The sequence below is a fragment of the Anser anser genome, assembly GCF_964211835.1.
Source record: "Anser anser genome assembly, chromosome: 1".
In the NCBI taxonomy this organism is placed as follows: Eukaryota; Metazoa; Chordata; class Aves; order Anseriformes; family Anatidae; genus Anser; species Anser anser.
The window spans coordinates 97,081,607-97,087,606 of NC_139720.1; the positions used below are offsets into that span (position 1 = coordinate 97,081,607).

Below are 6,000 nucleotides of genomic sequence, written 5' to 3' on the forward strand. Positions count from 1 at the left end.
TCCAAAGTCCTATTCCAACATCCTGCTTCCCAAAGTACATTTTTATGCCACATTCATTATTAGGCAATATATGCCTAACTTGTACCGATTGAAAAGGGACTGCCTACTGACTAAAAGAGACAGGTAAACCCTCTAGATTCATGGATTTGTACCCTTTGGCTGGCTGGATGTTCACAATTCACACACAGTCTTCATAATATTAACCAGCCTGGTGACTGGTGAATTTGATTAGTTTTATTCACTGGTAGCTGCTACACATTTTTGTATTTTGCTCATAAACATCATATTTTCATACAGATGTACAGGAAATACAGAAAGATTAATCTTTTCTCAAAAGGTTAATTTTCACTACTGCCTTCATCATCAAAACACGACCTTTCTTACCTTAGGGTAAAATACAAAGAATAGAAAGCTCTACTAGGTGACTTAGTTCAACTCCTTCAGTAATATTTAGAAAAATGCACACCTGCAGTACATAGAGGTAGCTCTACAAGTTGAAGTACTCCAAATATATACAGAAAAATCCAGATGTTATATATTTGCTTCTCCAAACTTTATGACCATATTCAACTTATTGAAGGGTATGTAACGTTAAAAAACTAAAAGTGATCTAAGAGACTATTTCTAACTGTGGTTCTTTATATGGCCGTCTACGTGCCAAATGACCACACTCTGCCTCAGTTTTTCCATCTGTAAAATGGACCTGACTGTAGTTCCGTGAGCAAATAGTACTAAAAATATATGAAGTGCTTTGTTTTCCTATCTTAGCCTAGCATCTCTCAGACTTTTATGATGGAGAATGTCATGTGAAAAATACAGATAACAAATCAAAGGTGATCTGTATTAAAGCCAGCTGATGAAAATCACAAGATTTTACATACTGCTATTCAGTTTAAATATGAGTAGTCTCAGAATTTCAAATTTAAAAAATAGATCTACACCAAAATGAGGGTATCAGATATAAGAACTTCTTAGTATTCTGGCACACTTGACCTAAAACTGACATTCACACCTCAGTCCTCCTACCTTATAGATTCAAATCTGAAGAGAGTCAAAGCTTAACAAGTTTCAATAAAATACAGATTTGAACATTTTCAAATTAATTTTGACATTTAGGTTACACTAATTTGGAACCATGTAAGTTTGAACGATGTTCAGATTTGCCCTTGATCCAGATCCAAAAACTTTAAGTTGGGAGGCATCTAGAGCCTCACTTCCTGTAACTTTCTCGAAATTTTATACACGTATCTAAACCAGGATCACAGGGTAAATTTACTCATATTCTCCGAAAGTCTGAATCTCAGTAAGGACCCTAAAACTGAACCTGATTCCACCCAGATATGGAGACACTTAGAACCAAACCTCAAATGACACCTGAAGCAAAGCACATTCAGAGTTGTGCAGGGTTTGGCTGCATATCAAGCAGATCCCAATGTAAGCTAGTTTTGGCCCTTAATCAGAAATGAATGCAATTAGCCATAACCTTTATAAAATCCAAGTATCTATCTGACCTCAACGATAAACCTCTCAAGTTGTGATCTGCACAACTGGTTCCTCGCCCGTGAGCCTTTCTGTATGGATACAAACCATCAACGGTTTGATTCTCTGTTGTCTTATAAATCAGTCAGCCTACCTAAACCACACAAAAAGTGTCCACCAGAACTGGTACGGCTGTGCAAGTCTTTGTTGCACATGACAAGATTCTGGATGACAGACTGAGAGGGAAGGAATGCGCTTTGGTGCCAAATAACATACTCTGTACTGCTCTGCTCTCTCCTCTCCTTTTTATGTTCCCAGGCTCACCAGCTTAGTGAGTTTAGACCTATCTTGTAGGCAACCACTAGAAGAGGAGTCATTGCATCCTATAACCATATCTGAGGTTACAACTGACTTCATTTAAAAAGATTTTGGCCTTTTAGCAGCTATATATTGGGTGATTCTCAAGTTCTAAAGAAATTTAAATAGGACTGACTCCATGGGCTGGTTGGGTATCCTGCCCATCATTGTGATGGGTTAACACACTATTTTGCTATATTGCTTCCAGCTGGACCAGAAACAGCAGCTCAGAACCCCAGTGTGAGGTCCTCACAGACCTTACAGACCTTACAGAGCAGTTGTTCAGCTGATCCCAAGTGCATCTTTTCCCATGCATTGCAACAAGCAAAATGGTGCTGAGGCTTAGCATATGGATACCACACTGGTGTTAAAAATTTCAGGCAAATATCTGTTGCAGTTCTCTTTCAGATAATACCGTCAGGACCTAGAAACACTCCGCAACATGTCTGAACTTGATTACTTCCACTTAGTCCCCTTCACCACATACTCAGATCTCCTAGACTCCCCTGGTATATCATACCGTCATGTTGCCAGCCCGACAGGAACGGTGATTCAGTTGTCTCTATTCATGTCCTGCGGTGTCTCTGCAACTTTGTTCAAATGTAATGAGAAAGATGCCAATTAAGAAGGCACAAGAGCCCTGCAGCTTGGCAGGCTGATTCAAATTAGATACCTGTATGAAGTGATTAAAATAGGTTTTTCTAAATCTGAAGATAACAGGAGGACAGTGTGTTTGATTTACATCAGCAGGGGTCAACAAAAATGTAGAAGAACCACACAGATGCTCTTTACCTCTGCAGATTTACTGGTGAAGATGATGAGGACAGAAGGAAAAAAATACAGTGTGCTCCTGGTGTCTTTCAATACACAAAGAATCTCAACTGTTGCCCCACCTCAGCAGTCATTACTTACTGCCAGACCTCCAAATCAGTAATATTTTCTTTTAATTTAGTAGCTTTGATCCATTCTGCTGCACATACGTATTAAAAAAAAATAAAAAAAATCTCAAAACTTCATTTGGTAAATAGCTACTGTCATTTCCATTTCACAGACAGTAAAAACTAAGTGGAAAGAGTTAACCACTTGATTGAGAGTGGAAGTGGGATTGGGATGTTAGGCTTTCCTGACCAGGAGTTCAGGCTGTGCTGCCTCTATAGATCAGGATCTCAGACAGTCCAATTGATTGGAAAGACTGGGGCACACTTGCTGAACCAGAACTGTCTTTTCTATTTATTTATTTATTTGTTTTTAATTTTAAATCCAGGAATGTTGTGAATAATAGATCAGATGGAAAGATGAGATGTCTCCAACTGTTTCAATGGATTTGTGAAAATCTGCCTCCCAATCTAAAGTACCATGTACCATAAATGCTCACTTTCTTTTATGATGACAATATCAGCACTTTGGTAAAGGAACGCTTTGCACAGTGGCTGTTCCCTTACAGCACTTAAGCCACCTTGCACAAAAGATGCAAAGTGGTGTTTCCCATGCCAGACGCAATAGTACTGTGTTAGGTAAGTACTGCTGCTATGCTACATCAGTGAGTCGTGACAGTGAGGTATCTGTGATGGAAGAAATTTTGCCCTACCATAGCCAATCCCTTGCTATTTATACCCATCAATACTGGTGTGTATCATCATCATTCTTATCATCAATCATCATCTACAAGGACTGAGAGTCCTAATAAAACAAAGTCCAGAAGACTGGTATCATAGCACCATACTTTTTTGCAATTCGAGAACCAAAAACATAAAAAATCCTCAAACTCCCACATGGTCTATCTTCATCTCTTCGTTATGCACACATGCACACACACTTGGCATGTTTGTGTGTGAACTTTACCTCTTGAACGTACAGAACGTGTTGTAATTATTTAACACAAAACAACCTGTAGCTAAGTATACGGCCTCGGCTACATCTGTGTTCGTCCTCTCCATTTGCAGAGTGTTGGGATATTACCTTTATTTGCATCAGCAAGCAATTTGTGACCAATTTAGCTGTTGAGCTAATGTGTAAGGCCCTCACCCAAGCTGTGGAGTTACAATGGAATCAGATCTTATTACATAGCCTACTGAATTGTATGGTGCACCCTCTATTATATAACTATATGCTTCCCAAAGGTTACCTATAATTTGATTATAAAGAATCACATTGCAGTTCAGTCAGCATTTAAAGGATGAGAAATTTGATGATTTACTTATGGAAATCCTTTAGAAACTGATCAACAAATGGTTGTTGAAAAACGTAGTTTTGCCATTTGAAAGGAATTATGGTAACAAACAAGCCAGGATGCACATCCATCACTCTCTTCTACTGGATAACTAGAATGACTATCAAAGATTTCTATTTTTGTCCCAGAAAGTTAGGGAGCATGCAGGAGGATTTGATTTCTGTCATAATAATTACAGGCAGTCATGTGGTTATGACATGAACCACTGTGAAAATGCTGAAGCTCTAGGTGGTCATCAGTTCACTTTTACCCTCTTTATATAGTAGGAAAAAAAAAGAAAGAAAAAAACCATACCACATACTTCTGCAATTCTAGTGATTGTCACATCAGATCAGATGCGCTGATTTTATTTTGCATGGAGATGATCTAGATGAGGAAAAATATAAGTATTGCTACCAATGTTTTGGAAGCTTGTGAATTGAGTGTATTTGCACAAGCTTATCAACATGAATCCATTCTACCTGGAAAATATTTATGTCAGCATTTTCAGAGATGGTACTCCTCCAAGATGTAATTATCTTTCTGTTTAGAATATTGCATATGGGATTATTGCCCCCAAATAAACAGACACTTCTAGGAAAAAGGAACAGGCAAAAGGAAAAGGAAATAAGAAAAAAAATGAAATTTGTATGTATTACGTGGACAAAAACTTTTATTTGATTGACTATAAATAAAGTAGATGAAACCCAGCTCTACAGAAAAGAGACAGATAATATTGAAACTTCAAACATTCAAAACCCTCGAGTAGGCCCTAAAAGTTATGCAATTGTCTTAAAAGTTACGGGATTATTGTTTTTAATCTCTATTGTACTCCCAAGTATTTTTACTTTTTTTCTGCACAATTATGAAAACTAGAAACTTATTTACTTTCTTAAAGCTAGCGTTGTATGACCAACACCAAAAAAATCACAGGTACAATAATGCTGTAAGTTTTGAAAGGACCAGTGCTAATGCCATTACTCATCTAACACTTCACCACAAAATTCATGCAGCTGATGTAGGATTCTTGTCCTCAAATATAGGCACTCTGTGAAAGTTCCTATATAAGATCTTTTTCCATGTATTCTAGGCAAGGGGAAACCAATGCATTTACCAAGCAGACTGGAAGTGTAAGTTATGGAAAATGCTAGACTCACAGGGTTGTGGCTTTATCACACTTTCAAGGAGCTCAGCACAAAATTTACCCTAGGACCCAGATTCAGATGGCCCAAATTCCTGCTAAGCCACCATGCTTAAGAATTCTGGATATATGCCCCTAAAATCCCACATCCAAACAATAGAAAGTATCAGGTTCAGGGCCTTCAGGGGTGTTTAGGGTAATTGACTCTGACATGGGGAGTGTATAGAGAAGTACCTGATTCTGTTTCTATTCTCCCTAGGCAAGCTAAATACTACAGAGACCAAAAGAAAATGGAAATGAGTAAAACATCAAACAAAGCTTTGTCCTTTTTTGTCCAAAAAATCAACTCCAAGACTCAACTGGTGACTTTTGTACCAAAAGCAGGGGAAACTCTAGAAAGGATGCAACCATTTCACCAGGGCTAATAACATCAATCTTCAGTATAAAAGTTTCCCTTCGACACAACTTGATTATCTGTGATCTATAGACCACCTCTGTGGGATTATTTTTGTGTGCAGGTGGGCAGGATTTAGTATTCATTGCCTTTGAAGTTTTTAGTCTATGTTCTTGAGGGATAAAAAACCCTAGATGTACTAGATGTAATAGAGAAAAGGAATGTCCTTGTCTGGATATTTTTTAATTTTACATAAAATAAATTCACTTACAAAAAATAGGCAAGATTGGCTACAATTAGTCCTTCAGTTTTAGCCTAAAGAATATTTTTGGATAATCAGAACACAGTTTGCTCAGCTCTTTTAAAGGATACATTTTGAGGTGCATTTCTTTCTTCTTTTTTAATACTAATTGAAAATAA

General features: G+C 37.6%; 1 long non-coding RNA gene across 1 annotated transcript in view; it reads right to left on the bottom strand.

The window, feature by feature from the left end:
* Positions 1–6,000, bottom strand: part of LOC310892229 — a 46,384-nt gene that overhangs the window by 1,551 nt on the left and 38,833 nt on the right. The window lies entirely within an intron of this gene.